The sequence below is a fragment of the Phoca vitulina genome, unplaced genomic scaffold, assembly GCF_004348235.1.
Source record: "Phoca vitulina isolate PV1807 unplaced genomic scaffold, GSC_HSeal_1.0 scaffold59, whole genome shotgun sequence".
In the NCBI taxonomy this organism is placed as follows: Eukaryota; Metazoa; Chordata; class Mammalia; order Carnivora; family Phocidae; genus Phoca; species Phoca vitulina.
The window spans coordinates 5,117,011-5,133,968 of record NW_022589762.1 but is presented as its reverse complement, the minus strand read 5'-3'; the positions used below and the strand labels follow the sequence as shown (position 1 = coordinate 5,133,968).

At 44.8% G+C, this 16,958-nt stretch overlaps 1 long non-coding RNA gene across 2 annotated transcripts in view; it reads left to right on the top strand.

The window, feature by feature from the left end:
• Nucleotides 1-328: 328 nt before the first annotated feature.
• LOC116623563 overlaps nucleotides 329-16,958 on the top strand; it is a 49,726-nt gene continuing 33,096 nt past the window's right edge. The window contains exons 1-2 of one of the 2 annotated variants that reach the window (XR_004297725.1): nucleotides 329-453; nucleotides 1,183-1,257. This is a non-coding gene — a long non-coding RNA (uncharacterized LOC116623563). The remainder of the gene's footprint in view (nucleotides 454-1,182; nucleotides 1,258-16,958) is intronic. The other variant, XR_004297726.1, reaches the window with a different exon arrangement.

Sequence of the window (16,958 nt, the reverse complement as noted above, 5' to 3'; positions counted from 1 at the left end):
AATATCTCTCCACTGGTTTCCACAGCAGAGCAGGATGGGGGGCAGGTCAGGCAAGCCACGGTAAGGGACGACATTCTGCAACTGGTATAACAACATCATTGACCTATAACAAAACAGATTTTTTTTTAAGCAATGACCCCTCATAGGCACAGTGGTATAAGTGGTGAATAAGACACTTGGTGGATATTTGTGTAGGTAAAAGCCCAAGGGACATAATCAAAGCCCAAGTGACAACTAACAGCCTCACATCTGCATTCAAGGAAGGTTTTGTTGATGACAATAGCCTCCCCGTTGTCCACAGTGGTGCTTTCTGCAGTTCCAATCAACCGCTGTCCAGAGCAGATGATCCTCCTGACACAGCCTCACGCCGTGGCACAGTGCCTACGCCATTCACCTCACTTGTCTCACCAGGTCTCTGTTGTCTCCTCGCTCATCATCACAAGAGGAAGAAGGGTGAGTAAGTACAGTACAGTAAGATACTTTGACACAGAGAGAGAGACCCCATTCCTATCACTTTTATTGCAGTATATTGTTATAATTGTTCTATTTTATTATTAGTTATTGGTATGGATCACTTGCTGTGCCTAATTTATAAATTAAACTTTATCATAGGTATTGTGTATATAGGAAAAAAAAATATAGTATATATGGGACTCTGGTACTATCTGTGTTTTCAGGCATCCACTGGGGGGCTTGGAATGTACCCCCCTGTGGATAAAAAAGGACTCTTGTACTCAGCTCCTTCCTGATTAGGGGTGTGCAGGTATGGGGCCAGAGCTGAATTACTCAGAGTGATGGACAGCATCTCTCCTCCCCCCACCTCCAGCTTTATTGAGATATAATTGACATATAGTTTCTATCATGTCATAGAATTGCTGTGTGTGTGTGTGTGTGTGTGTGGTGAGAACTTTTAAGATCTACTCTCTTAGCAACTTTCAAGTATATAATACAGTATTATTAACTGTTACTGCCATGCTGTACATTAGATTCTTAGAAATTATTTATCTTGTAACTGGAAAATTTGTAGTCTTCGACCAACATCTCTCCACTTCCCTCACCCACCAGTTGCCGGTAATCACCACTCTATTTCTCTAAGTCTGGCTTTTTCAAGTTCCAGATATAAGTAAGATCCTACATATTTGTATTTCTCTGATAAATAGTATCTTTACTGTATTCCCCCAGGAAGCATCTAGCACCTCTAAACAAATATTGAACACCTTTTGGATAAATGAGATGTTTCCTGTTCTTGGCTAAACAGTAAGTACTTTAGGGCAGATTCTGCCCCTGCTAGGTGGGTCTGTGGTGTAGAGGAGTAAATTCAATTCTCAGCCTAATAAGTAGGCTAATTTGGCATGTCATCCAGGATGGCTTTATCAGCAATCAAGACAGAATTTTGATCTCTGTTTGTTTGAGTGTAATTTTTAATCTCTGAGTTTAGAACTAGGGCAGGGAAAAGGGAGTGTTTTATATTTGGCCCCCGGTATTAGTTTCCTAAGGCTACCATAACAAATCACTTCAAGCGGATTGGCTTAAACCAATAGAAATGTATTATCTCGCAGTTCTGGAGGTCACAAGTCTGAAATCAAAGCATTGGCAGGGCCGCACTCTCTCTGAAGGTTCAAGGGGAGACTCTTTCCTTGCTTCTTCCAGTTTCTTCTGGTGTTCCTTGGTTTGTGGCAGCATTCTTCTGCCTCCATCTTCACATGGCCTTCTTCCCTGTATCTCTTCCTCCGTGTCTGTGTCTCAAACCTTCCTCTTCTTTTTCTCATAAGGACATCTGTCACGGGTTTAGGGAGTACTATAAATTGGGGATGATCTCATCTCGGGATCTTTAACTTAATTACATCTACAAAGACTCCATTTCTAAATAAGATCATCTTCATAAATATTTGGGGTAAGATTTGGGCATATCACTTTAGGGGACACAGTTCAACCCACTATACTCCTCCAAACCCTAACATCTCATTAAGGAGTAGAGAACACTGAAAAATGGATAACAGCTGTCATTTCTGGAACACCTGGCACGTGTGGATGGGGACTTTGGGCATGGTCAGGAGGCAAGGCTTTTGCAACCGGGACAGTCAGGGTTTTGACCTTGGCAATTGGTAGTAGTGCTTCCATGATGTCATGTGGCTGTTTCTGATGGCTGTGCTATTGTTTTATTTTTTTTTTAATGAACTTTTTATTAAAGTACACCTATCATAGGTGGACAGTGTGATGAATTTTTACAAACTGAGCACTCTTATGTAACCAGCCCCTGGATCAAGAAATAGAATATTACCAGTACCCCAGAAACCCCCATGCCAGTTACTACCTGCCAAATACCATTCTGACTCCTGACAGCACAACATTTGTTTCTGTTTGCTTTTGTAGTTTATATAAATACAATCATACAGTACGAACTTCTCTATGTCCATCTTCTTCCACTCAACTTATATTTATGAGCTCACCCATATTGTCGCGTATAGTTGTATGTCACTCATTCTCATTGCTTTGTAACACAATTGGCTTTTAACAGGTGTGGCCTGGGCAGGTGGCATCAGGCTGTACTAAGAATGGGCCATGGAGGACCTCACCTTGGTGGGTCACCAGCAAGTGGCTGTTTTACACAAGCATAGAGAGGCAGGCTGGACCCTAGCAAGTGGGGTGGCTTTCAGATGGACTTAGCAACCAGAAACAGCAAGGATTTGATTAAGAGGAGGCATTAAGGAGGATTAAGAAAGAAGAAAGGATTTGATTAAAGAGAAATAAGAGCATTTCATGAGGTTTTTTAGGTGTTAGGGAGCAGGACAATTTTACTGTGTTCCTCAGCAAGATCTTCAAGCCAAGAGGCCAGGACCTTAAACTGAAGTTCTGGTTTTGCAGACTAGCAGTGAATTTTGCATTTTAGAGTGTTAGTGGCAGGTATTTTTACGCAAAATGAGATAAATTACCCTAAATGCTGTTCTATTTCTTATACTGCTTTGAATGTTCTTTAGGACCAAGAGAGAGGACTGCAGAGGAACTGACTTTAAATTCCTGTAACTTGCCCACAAGTTCAAGGGAAACGCCCATTCTGGGATTTCAAGGTGGTTCCAGATTTGTTACTTATACATACTCTCTCTGTGGCTCTAAATGTCAGGGACCCAAATTGTGGCCTCCCTTACAGAAAGATAGCAGATTTTATTGACAGAGAGAGAGAGAGTGAAGAAATGAGGTCCTTTATCATGAAAAGAATGTTATCTTCTCAATTTGTGGTAGAGAAATTGATCTATATTATTGAAAATGCAAGGTTAATTGTTCTTCAAGGGGAAATTGAAACAATGGGCATATTTTAGATATGCCCATAACAGAAACAGTGCTTGGATTTCTGTGAAGTCCAACAGAAGAAGAGAAGCAAATTTTTACAAAAAGCAGACTGGAATGACTTTTGCAGGGGCAGCCAGGATCCAGGAAAATTTGAGAAGTGTCTGTCTTAGATCTACAGGGAGGATGGCAGAGCAAGAATGCATTATAAAAATGATTGGCAACTACTCCTTGAAAGATGGGACAGATATTCAAAATGGTTACCAACATGCAGACAAATTTACAATGAAAAACCAGAAATATCAGTTTAAAGTCCTAAAAAGAAATCATTCTATGAACTTTATTGCATGACCCAAGAAACACCTAAGACTAAAGGAATATCTGCAAAATTTATGAAATCTGGTTTCTCGAAGAAAGCCCAGGAAAAATGAGATGCTCTTAAGTGTAGCCAGGCAGGACAGACAGAACCAGCCCAGGCAGCAGTGAATCCTGGGTTGATGGGAGGAGACCTTTGGGTGGGATTTTCCAACACAGTAAGGTGAGGGTGTGCAAGATTTGTCCAAGCAGTGCTTGATTTTGACAGACCCAGAGTTAAAGATTGCATAGCATTATGGGCAATCCCATAAGAAAAAACAGTTGGGGGATTATGTTCAGAAAACAGTCATTGGAAAATGAAAGAAAGGGTTGGGTTAGTTTTGTTTTTGTTTTTGTTTTGAAATAAAGTGACTAACTTAAAAAACAGGTTAAACTGTTATAATGCTGAACCTTCCTGAAGGAAGTGAGGTGTAGTCCAGAGGAAGACCACACTAGTGCAGGATCTCACCATAGCAGAAAAAGGTATGAGAGAAAGACATGATATCTAAAGGGTTGAACAATTTTTAAAAATCTACGAGGAGTGTCTTAAGAAGTACCTGCAGAGCCAGAATAATCACTACAGCTTTAGTTCGGGATTCAGCCAAAGTGGTCCCCCATTTGGAACAAATGGGGAATGGGGAGGTGGAGTCTTCCTGAGGAGAAAGGTCACAAGTCTTAGCACTTCCACAGCAGGAGGTAATGGACACCCTCAGTGGGATGTTCCCCTAAATGTCTGCCCACAACAAGGGTGGAGGCGCTCATGCTCAAGGAGGTGCTGGACCCCCCCCGAAAATGGACATTAGGCAGTTTTGACAATTTTAGCTCGGAAAGGAAGGTACGTCAGGTAAGAAGACCTGCTGACTGGAGCTGTCATGATTGCAAATTGCTAAACTTAGTGTGAAGGCAATGAAGTCTCAAATCCATCATCTCAGAGAAGAGAGATCATGCATGGTGTCCCCCACTCCATATGGCACCTGCATAGTGGCAAAGGGAACCTCCCAAGGGGAGATTTGACCCCATTGAGTTTAGGTGGACTCCAGACTCCAGGCTAACATTCCCTGATTGTTATCCTGGCAGAATGGAAGATGTTCTTGCTCCGTCTCTTCCTCATGTCTTCTGGGTTTTCCCATGGTCTTTGCAGCACCGCATGCCAGACCCAGGGAATACACTTGCCTGTGATAACTGTCTCAAGAGCTGGGAGTTCACTGTGTGGCTGGCATAGCATTAATCTGTTGGGTTCACCATGTTAGCTCTTTGGATGCTTTTAAGATGAGGCTCATCTTAAATGGTCACCACCATTTCTGGGGTGCTGAAGGAACCCCACTCCTTCCCGCCAGAGACAGCCCAGGCAGGCTGTGGCTGCTGAAGGAACCCTAACTCCACTACATATTCAGATCTTCCTCAGCTGAGCAGAATCAGAAACTGGGAGAGGCTTCAATTCATCCAATCTTTAAAACTTCAGACTTGGGACTTTATGTGATTTTTAAAAATTTTATCTTATTTCATTTTTTAACTTATTTTTACTTTTTATTTAAGTAATTTCTACACCCAACGTGGGGCTCCAACTCATGACCCCGAGATCAAGAGTCACATTCTCTCTCAACTGATCCAATCAGATGCTCCCACACTGTGATTAATTTAAATCCAGTTCAAAAACTTGCAAGACTAACAATATACTAATTCAGGATATTAACATTGGCAGTGAAATTATAATGAAATATTTATTTCATTAACTAGATACTTATTCTATTATTTTTAAAAATATCTGACACATTTTGCACATTTTATGTGATTTTAGATTTTAATTTTTTGAACTTCACTCAGCAAGATGATATGACCATTGGACTTTAATGTGTCCCAGAGAAATTCATGGTGGGAATGAATTTATGTATTTATTTATTCATTATTTATTTATCTCAGTATGAACCCATGAACATTTATCCTACTCAATTCTACTGATTATAATCTATACCTAACATTTATTTCATTACTCAATGTTCACGGGTCCATGCCAATATAAATAAATAATTGAATAAACATATACATCAATAGAAAAAAATAACAGCTCTTTCTCAGTAGAATTCCAATTAGCAAATATAGGAGGAATGAGAGAAGTAGAAAACCACAATTTGGCAACATCACATTAAAAACTGTGGTGGCTATTAATCATCAATGGGTACTAGAAGTACAAGGTACAAATATGATGGAAAACAGGATATTTGCATAGTCTCAAAGCATCTCCTCACAAGACGCTTATTAATTATGAAGGAAAAATAATAAATTTACAGTGGAGAAACCTAGCAGACACCACCTTAACCAAATGGTTGAAGTTGACATCACCAGTAATGAGAAATATTGACATCACGGAGCTCCTGATATGATGCATTAAGAAGAATACAGCATCATATCTGTGTTAGTCTTGCCAAAAATACGTAACCTCAATCTAATCATAAGGAAACATCAGACAAATCCAAACAGGACATTCTACAAAATAACCAGCCAATACTTTTCAGAAGTGTCAAGGTCATGAAACTAAAAAAAGGGAAAGACTAAGGAACTATACCAATTAAAGGAGATTATGGTGGGTGCCTGGGTGACTCAGTTGGTTAAACCACTGCCTTCGGCTCAGGTCATGATCTGCAGAGAGCCTGCTTCTCTCTTTCCCTCTGCCCCTCCCCTCAGCACTGCCTCCCGGCGCTCGCCGCGCGCTCTCAAATAAATAAATGAAATCTTAAAAAAATAAAGGAGGGGGCACCTGGGTGTCTCAGTCGTTAAGCGTCGTCTGCCTTCAGCTCAGGTCATGATCCCAGGGTCCTGGGATCGAGCCCCCCATCAGGTTCCCTGCTCTGCGGGAAGCCTGCTTCTCCCTTTCCCACTCCCCCTGCTTGTGTTCCCTCTCTCGCTGTGTCTCTCTCTGTCAAATAAATAAATAAAATATTTTAAAAAAATAAAGGAGATTATGGAGACATGACAACTAAATGCAAATAAATGCAAGGTAGGATCTAGGATTGGCTCCTGGAGCCAAAGAAAGACATTAGTGAAACAAATTGGTGAAGTTTGAATAGGTCTGTGATTAGATGATAGAGTTGTATCAATGTACATTTCTTGGTTCTGACCATTGGACTGTAGTTATTTAAGTTATTAATAGTTGAGAACTCTGGATGAAAGGTAGAGGGGAACTCCATACTCTTTTTGTCACTTCTGTGAGTCTGAGATTATTTCAAAATGAAAAGTTAAAGAAAGAAAGAAAACGGAGTCTCTTAAGCATCATTCGAGTTGGTAGAATTGATCACATCTTCCTTTGTGCCTGTTGCTGACTTGGCCATGTCATACTTTTGTATGGTATTGATGACATTTCATCATACTTAGTTACTTATTTGTTGGTCTACCCCAAGTTCTTTTATGCAGGCATGTTATTTTTAATCTCTGACTCTTCAGTGCATATAAAAGTGATAAAAGTGGTAAATACTTACAAGGCATTAACAAACATTAATTCCTTCAATAACTTTTTTTTTTTTTAGAGAGGGAGAGAGAAGGGTGTGGGAGGGAAGGGGCAGAGGGAGAGGGAGAGAAAGAACCCAAGTAGGCTCCACACTCACCACGGAGCCCAATGTAGGGCTTGATACCACAACCCTGAGATCATGGCCTGAGACAAAGACAAGAGTCGGATGCTCAACCGACTGAGCCACCCAGGTGCCCCTCACTCAACCACTTTTATGTGCCAGATCTTAAGCTAGGGCCATGTCATGCAGTGATGGATTTCTCTCAAGTGCCTTCCAGTCTAGGTTGAGTCAGACCAATCCAGAGAGAACTCTAACAGACTGTGATGGGTGATATAACCGAGTGAAGGAAGGCTGCCATGTGGGTCCATGACTGGCAACACTGGGGAGAGGTTCCCCAAGGAAGTGACAGTTAAGGACATAACTGGAAGGATGGTCAAGAATTACACAGCCAAAACAGGATGGAGAAAGAATGTTCCATGCAGCAAAACAAAACAAAGCAAAAAAACGTGCAAAGGTCCACAGTTGAAAGAAAGCAGAGAACGTAGGGAACTGCACTTCTGGCTGTAGGGTCCAGGGAGAGGAGAGGGATGGCAAGAATAGAGCTGAGCAGGCATCAGGGCTGGGTCACAGGGGGGCTCATGTGCCTGCATGGGGGGTTTGAACTGTGAGACAATGACTCTGTGAGGTTTCTATCACAGAAGGAATACTCTGGCTCCATGTGGAGAATGACTGGGGCACAGCTTGGAGGCAATGGGCCAGTTGGGAAGCTGCTTTATGATTGATTGATATGCATAGTGAGGGGGTAAAGAATGAAAAACACAACTCCCAAGCTTCCCGCTTAGATGACTGTAGAAGGCATATGCTATACTCAGAGGGGCAAGAAGACGCAATAGTGATGACTAGCAGTTACTGAGGGCTCATGCCATGCCAGCAGCTATTCTAAGAACAAGTGTTTCCCAGCTTCCAATTTCAGTCACTCTGTCTCTGAACTCAGTTTTCAAAAGAGAGACTCAGATGTCTACGTCTGCTCCAATCAGCTGTAATATTGGTATTCTCATCACTGTGCCTGGGGGCAGAGGTAGAACAGGCTTAAGGAAAGTGTCAGGGTTCTCTGGTACAAATAAGGTTACCTGGATGTATCCCTTCCATGGGGGAGGTGGGAATGGATTCTCAGAAATGGGGGTGGATGTAGGAAAGGCACCTTAGTAAGTAAGGGTATCCAGGTGGGAATCAGTCCCATTCCATGCTCAGAGGAGAGATGTGAGCTCCAGATGTTTATATTTGGGAATCTTCAGGGACACCTGGGTGGTGCAGTCAGTTAAGCATCCAACTCTTGGTTTTGGCTCAGGTCATGATCTCAGGGTTGAGATCCAGCCCCACGTTGGGTTCTGAGCTCAGCTTGGAGTCCGCTTGAGATTTCTCTCCCCTTTTCCCTCTGCCTTTCACGCTTGTGTGCGCACACACTCTCTCTCTCGCAAATAAATAAATCTTTAAAAAAATATTTGGGAGTCTTCAGCATGTAGGTGGGTGAAGCCAGGGAAGCTGCTGACATCACCTAGGTGAAGGGAGAGATGTAACGGAGGGGAGGACAGAAGCCCCAGGAATAGACACATTTGAGGGATGGGTGAAGGAAGGGAGCCAGCAAAGGCAAGGGAGATGTAACTTCCAGCAAAAGGGGCATAGAAAAGGGAGGGAGTGTTGTCTCAGTCGCCAAGAAAGGTGGAAGGCATCCATTGTGCTGAAAATGCTGGAAGCAATGGAGCCAGGGCAGGGACGGAGGAACCCATGAGTCAGAAGTGGGGTCATAGCTTCCAGTGGGGTGGGATGGAAGGAAGGAGTTGGGGAGGCTGCAGATGAGTTGTGGGACGATTGCCATCTGCTAAAGCTGTGTGGGGAGGTCCTGAGATAGGTTTGAGGAGGGTTAGCAAAAGTTTGAAAAAGCTGTTGTGGAGAAAGGGGTAAAGAAAACCAAGAAACGAAAAATAATTTGCGAGCAGCCTGTGAGGGCCAGGCTGAGGTTGGAGATCCTGAATCTGAAACACCAGTTTCTGTGCTGTGTGGTTTCTTTCAGTAGGGCTCAGCTGCTGGGGGTGGGGGTGGGGGAAGGAACAGAAGGTTGGGAGTTGCTGGTTCTGGTTGAGTTTGGCTGGGTGGGTTTGGGCACACTGGCCTAGCCCGTGTGTCTCCTAGGAATTATGACATCCACACAAGCTGTCCCCTTGATGTGAAGTCTTTGTCCCCTCTTCCTTCTCTCCTGTATGTTGAGAGTGATCCGGCTCGCACCTCAAGACTTAGTTCCAATGCCCTCTCCCTGTAGAAAACTCTTCTTCATTGAAGCTTCTCAGCACTATGTACGGAGATTATAGCATAGAGGTTATGTCTTATCTCCTGACACGTGGAGGGTCTGTGATCTCTTTATCTCCAACCAACCCAGTGACCTAGGTCCTCTCCCTTTGAGCACCCAGCATCCCTAGTCCTGAGAAGCCTGTCTAACACCCATTCCAATGCTGAAACCGCCTGAGTGATTGTGTGTATGCAGAGCTGTGTTGCATTACTAATGCTTTTAATGCCTTTGGGGGATTGATGGGAGGGGTGGGACAGGGGGAAGGGGAAGTCCATTTATTTGCCTAGACAGCCTCCCTCCCCAGGACATTAGAGTCACCTTGTTTAAGTCTTTCATTTCCTAGATGAAGAAACTGAAATGAAGGTCTAGGGAGCTTAAGCATTACTCAAGGAAATACAACTACTTTTTTTTAATTGATAGACTTTTTGGGGGAGCAATTTTAGGTTTAAAAAAATTGAGGGGAAGTCAGAAAGTTCCCATATATGCCTCACCCCCACCTCCAGTTTCCCTTGTTGCTAACATCTTGATTAGTGTGGTACATTTCTTATAAATAATGAGCCAAAATTGAAACATTATTAACAAAAGTTCAGAGTTTACACTAGGCTTAATTCTTCCTTTTGTTCATTCTGTGGGTTTTGACACATGTATCCACCGTTATAGTATCATACAGAATAGCTTCACTGCCCTAACAATGCCCTGTGCCATTTATTCAACCCTCTCCCAATCACCTCCATTTCCAGAATGTCGTATGATTATGGTTAGAGTCATACAGTATATAGTGTTTTCAGATTGGCTTCTTTTATGAGCAATACACTTTTAGGATTCCTCCATGCCTTTTTATGACTTGATAACGCATTTCTTTTTAGTGCTGAATAGTATTCCATTGTATGGAATGTGCCACTGTTCATTTATCCATTCATCCATCGAAAGACATCTTGGTTGCCTTCCTGTTTTGGCAATTATGAATAGAGCAGCTATAAATATTTGTGCAGGTTTTTGTGCGGACATAGTTTTCAACTCATTTGGGTAAATATCAAGAAGTGGGGTTGCTGGATCATAAGGTATGAGTATTACGTTTTGTAAGATATTGTCCAACTATCTTTTAAAGTGGCTGTCCCATTTTGCGTTCCCACCAGTGATGAGTGAGAATTCCTGTTGCTTTATATCCTCACTGGCATTTGATGTTGTTAGGGCTTTGGATTTTAGCCATTCTAACAGGTGTGCAATGGTATCTCGTCTTACTTGGAATTCTCTGAATCAGCCATCCATATATCTTCTTTGTGAAGTGTCTGTTCAGAGCCTTTGCCCAGTTTTTAATTGGGCAGTTCGCTTTCTTATTGTTGAGTTTTAAGCGTTCTTTGTATATTTTTATTTTTTAAAAGATTTTATTGTTAAGTAATCTCTACACCCAACGTGGGCCTCGAATTTATGACCCAGAGATTAAGAGTTGCATGCTCTACCCACTGAGCCAGCCAGGAGTCCCGATAGTTCTTGGTATATTTTTAGATACTGGTCCTTTATCAGATATGTGTACTGCAAAAATTTTCTCCCAGTGTGTGGTAGCTTATCTTTCCATTTTCTTAATACAACTACTTCTTGTAGAAGTCTAATATATATATGCATACGTTATGTATTTACATGTGTGTGTCCAAACCCTAAGTGTACAGCTGTAAATATAATAAATGTCTTGATATATATACTTAATATAAGTGTATAATAAGTGTACAGATCGTAAGTGTACTTAATTCTTACGAAGTGCGTGCCTCCCGGTAACTGACACCTAGATCAAAGGCCAAGGACTGCCAGCAACCCCTAAGGTCATCTCCGTGTCCCCTTCAGGTCCCTATTGGAGGCACTGGTAACAACTATACTACCTCGAACAACATAGATTCATGCTGCCTGTTTTAAATTCAGCACCAATTGAAACATATAGAATATGTTGCCTTTTGTACCGGACATCGCTCGCTCAGGAGTCTGAGACTCATCCACGTTGTTGTGTATAGCAGTTCTTCTTCCATTCTGCTTTTCCTTTTAAATTATATATTATAGAAGCCAACAAGCGATGGGTGTTTGCATGTGTGTGCACACACGTGTGCATGTGCGTACATGTAGGCGTGTCTGTGTGTGTGTGTGTGCGTGTGTTGTGTTCCATGGATTGCCCTCTCCTGTTTGTGGCTCTCCATCTCTCTCTGAGTCACTGGATTCACCCAACATTTCAAGTTCCTCTGGGTCACGGAATGTTTGGCTAAGACGGCACCTTGCGCACATTGTGCTCAGTAGTGACCACGTGCCAGCCCCCCACACTCTCCCATTCACCCTCACAGTATCCCTGACGCACAAGGAAGAGAGCTGTGGAGAGAGGGCCAGGCAGCCATGGGAAGCTGGGAATGTGGCCAGAGGTGCCAGGGAGACGTACAGCAATGCCTTCCCCTGGGGCTGGGAGAAGGGTGGTGCTTTCCCCTTCCTTTTGTCCTCGGAGACTCCATGGCCCGAGACAGGGAAGCTGGGGAGAGAGGAAGGAGAGGGGATTATAAGGCCAGCAGAGGCTTTTTGGCCTGTGGACTTTTTGAGATTTTTTAAAAATGTTTGGGACCCCTGGGATATTCTTCCTATTCCTTATTCTTCCTACTCCCCATCACTCTGTGCTGGGGTATCTCTCCCCATGGAGGAGTCTGTGATTCTGATAGGGGCTGAGATGCACAGAGGAAACCTGGGAGCTTAGTGAAGAGAACATGCATCTACTGAGTACCCAATGGGTGGCAGGGGCCTTATGCACTTCGGCGGTTTTAATTCTGTCTTCAACTCTAGGAACCAGGTACTATTTCCCTCCATTTAACACCGAGAAAACCGAGGCACAGAGAGATTAAGTAATCTGTCCAGATCACACAGCTGGTAAGCAGGAGAGCCAGGGTTTGAGAGCAGCAAAATCCTGCTGGCCCCACCATGTTTCTTCTGTGAAACTTCTATTCACCACAGTCCGTCCTTTCTTTCTTTTTTTAAGAAAACATTCTATTTATTTATTTGAGAGAGAGTGAGAGAGAACAGAGCAGGAACGGGGGGTGGGGGGGAGGAGCAGAGGGAGAAGGAGAAGCAGGCTCCCCGCTGAGCAGGGAGCCTGATGTGACAACGACAATGACGCACCCAGAGCCCAAAGTGACAATGACAACGATGCAAGGATCATGACCTGAGGCAAGGGCAGACGCTTAACCGACTGAGCCACCCAGGCGCCCACCCCAGTCCTTTCTTGAGAGCAGAATGCTGCGAGAGACTGAGAGCAGGATTTGGGGAGGGATTCCGATGTGCACGTGGCTGGAGCACCTCTCTCTCCAGCCTGATGGGTGGGGGGGCTAGGGGAGGGAAGAGACCCCGACGCCAGCGCCACCAAGCCTGGGCTGCTGCAGGTTCCTCCACACCACCCAGACCTCCGTGCATACTTGAGCCAAAGCTTACCAACTCTGTTTAATTTTCGAGATAGTTCTGTGAAAGAGGCAGGACTGTGTCATCCACTTCTGCAGGGAAGAAACCAAGCGACTGTAAGCAGCTTGTGTGAGGACAGTTCCAGCGCTGTCCTGTCTTGTCCACAGTGTGTCTAAGAATTGCCCATCAGGACACTGACTGATGTGGGCAGAATGGTCTGTAAGTCCCTTTATTAAATGGGTGTCTAGGAGAAGGGGGGTCACAAAGAAACTGCTCCCAGCTGGCAGGGACCACAAGGCAAATGTAGCAACGTCTACCCCCCAGCCTCTCTTTGTGTTTAACGAGCCCCTGCCAGAAGGGGTGCACACTACACTCCGGACATTGTCTCCTGTCTCTCCTCCAAGAATCCATTCCTCCGTTCTGCTCCCCCACCATTCCTCACTGGCAACACCACCATCCCTCTGCGGCTGCCCGGCCCTGGACCTCCACACACTCTTTTGAAAGAGAATCACCCCCAAAGTGCTCCCAGGTTCCCCCTGGCCCTGCTCTACCCGGCCTAGCCTTCATTCTCTGCTGTACCCCTCTTCCTCGGTAAGCAGGGCCAGCCTCCTCGCAATCTCCTGTCTCCCCTGTGCCCCTGTGTCCCCCAAGCCACCCTCCCCCACAGAGCCTTCCCTCCTCCAGACTAACTGCTGATGGCTGTGCCCAGCCCAGCACGAGGAGACTTTCCACCTTGAGTCTGATGAGGGGCCAGAGCACATGTGGCTGATCATTTCCCCAAAGCCTTGAAATGCTCCTGTCCCTCGCAGGGACTCAACAGGAAGACAGGTGTGCCGCACTATCATAGAAGGACTCTGAGCCTGGGGCATCAAGTCTTGTGCCCTGACTTCTGGAGCCCTGCCCAGCTCTGAGTGTGTGTGTGTGTGTGTGTGTGTGTGTGTGAGTTCAAAGGGACTTACTTTCCTACTGAATTCTTTGTTCGTTTTTTATTAGAGTTGAATTAACATTATCATCTATTTTTAACTATTTCTAGACAAGGCTCGTGACCTTGATTGGTGGGGTTAGTGTCCAGATCTGGGGGATAGCCATGAGAGCATATCTGAGGGGGACAGAAACACAATGAGTCCAAATTAAGCATCATGTGATTGTCAGAATAGCCCTGGGCAAGGATGAGTCCATGGGTACCCCATATCAATGAAAAGGCTGGAAGCTGAGGACAGTAATCATTCGTCCACTTACATATTCCATTTAGGGCAACTATGGAGTACCCACCACATGTTCAACACAGTGAGAGAGCTGGGGATGGAAAAATAAGATTTTGACTTTCAAGTACAGCAATATAATGGGATGTATGAGTTATTAAAACCAAAGTTTACACAGTGACCTATTGAAGGTCAAGAGTAGAAACCTCTGTGTCATGGGCATGAAAAGTACAGCATAGGGAATATAATAACCGGTACTGTGTGGTGACAGATGGGAGTTACACTTGTGCTGAGCATAGCATAATGTACACGTGTTGAATCACTGTATTCTACGCCTGTACTAACGAGACATTGTGTGTAAACTATACTTTGATTTGAAAAAAAAGGGGAAAAAAAAAGAATAGAAACCCTTAAGCCAGACTAGGGAGCCAGGGAAGACTTCCTGGAAGAGGTGACATCTGAGCTGAACCACTGGAATGAGTCCTTATATTTTCAAGGCACTTTCTGGTTCATGGATTGCTTTCACATTCATTATCATACATCATTTTCTTCACAACCTTTTGATTGTTCCCTGAGATAAAATATAATTCCAATTTACACATGGGGGGGAGGCCAGCCGTGTCCAGGTTTAAGTGGATTGCCCAAAGTCTCTCTCTCTCTCTCACACACACACACACACACACACACACAGACCCGCTAGATGGCCAGCTTCCTGCTTCCTGGTTCTGGGCTCTTTCAGTTCATTACCAGGTGGCCTGCCCCCTGCACCCCCCCCACCCCATTTTTGTTGAATGCACCTGAAGACCAGATAGCAATTTTCTGATAATCCCAGGCAGGCTTCCTGGAACCGGCGATGGGGGAGCTCGGGGACACCTCAGAATAGCCCAGGGGCCTTGCCCAGGACTCCACCCCTAGGAAATCCCCTGGTCTGTGGCCCCTCCGACAGACAACCGGTTTTGACCATCTGCCCCAATGCACTGTGATCCAGGGCCCGGGCAGGACTACTTCCTGGAGGCTTAGCCATGTGCTGGAGGTGAGCCCGTGGGTGGACGTGGAGTGGAAAGTCCACTAACTGCTATGGCCTTTGCTTCTGGGGAATTCCACCCTCACCCCCCTGGCCCTTTCCAGCCATCAAAATATGCTTGCTCTCTTTAAAATTAGGAAGTAATTGACACCTGTCGCTTAAATTAATCAGAGCTGTGTTCCCCTTATGTCTTTCTTTTTTCCCCCCCTTCCCCTCCCCACCTAGGCCCCCGGAGCTATCGTCAATATTTATCATTAAAGACTCTCTGAGTTCCAATCTCTGGAGGAATAAAGAATCTTTAAGTTCCTTTTATTATGTTTTAATTAACTGTTACGGACATAAGCAGTGCAAAAATAACTCTCCCTGTAAAACTTGAAGCTTACAGATAAAATCCTGTAGAACCAGAGGGAACCCGCCCCTTCTCCTAGTGCTGGGGCCTGCCGCTAATGTGGGTGGGCGCCAGGACTGCCATGGGGGCCTCTCGCCCTCAATTCTCTTCCCAGCCCTGGCTCCCTTGGGTCAAGGGTGTGCGCGCAGGCAACAGGTGTCCGGGGAATGGACCCAGGAAAGGGTTCACTCAGGTCTGGAAGTGGACTCAGGACTCTCAGGAAGAGAATTTCGGGGGTGTTGAGTTTGAGTGTGGTCTGCACTGGAGAACGTGGTGAAGCTGCGGACTCCTTGGCGGGAGGGAAGGGTCTGAAGGGTCTGGCCCGGCTGTCAGGGTGATGTTGTGGTGCCCTCCTCCCCATCCCACTAAGAGACAAAAGCGCTTAGCAGGCTTCCCTATATATGGAATATATAGACCCATAGGAAATACAAGGTGCTGTTTTGAAGGTTATTCCCCGCCCCCCCCCACCCCCACCACCATGAATAATATCACACTGTATATACTGTTCTGCAACTTGTTTTTTTCACTTACTCTGCAGGGAGGATTTTTCCACATAGCTCTACATTTTTTTTTATTTTAACTGTGGCTTAGTATCCTGTGGGTATGATTATATTACAGTTCAGTTAAAGATAAGTAGTATTTGTTGAGCGCAGTTTTGTTGTTGTTGTTGTCGTTGTTGTTTTTGGTGCTATAACGTAATATGGGAATTCCTGAAAATCCTTGCATTCTGAAAACTAATACACTAAAAATAAGAGGCTGAAAACAGTAGGGTTGGGCAAACCTTTGAACATGTATGCATCTTGGTAATAGAACCCGACCCAAGGCAGTAATGGATGGCTCGGGAGAAAATTCGGGCAGCTCAGCCACACAAAACCGTCACATTCGCACTGCTGCCCCGCAGGTGACAGGGCAGTGCAGATGGAAGGGAACTCTGAGCCAGGTGGGCACGGGAGGAAGTGCAACCTGCTTCCTGGGATGAGTCTCTCTGGGGACCAAACCCCAGGTGCAGGCTCGCATTTTAAATTTTCTTAAAATAGAGCTGAAAGGGCCCTCGCCTCCACAGAAGCCAAGCGCAGGGCTTTTCCCTTTCTCGCTGAAGGGTATTGCTCTCCTCTTGCTACTCCAGCTCCCTCGCTCGCTCGCTCGGGAGAATTCCATTTGAACCAACGCAACCTGCACTTTATAGACACATAGTCTCCCTGTTCATCAGTTGGGGATGAGCTCCACGGTGTTATAGAAATGTGTGTTGCAGAAGAAAAGACAGTACAAAAGTGACTACAACATTCTACATGCTCGTAAATATTAGAAAAAGGGGAGAGAGGAGAAGAGAAGGAAGGAGAGGAGGGAGGAGGGAGAACGGAGGAAGGAGGCGGGCAGGCAAAGGGGGAGGACTGAAGAGTAATTTAGGGAAACAGACAGAGAACATCTTTGGTTGAGAAAG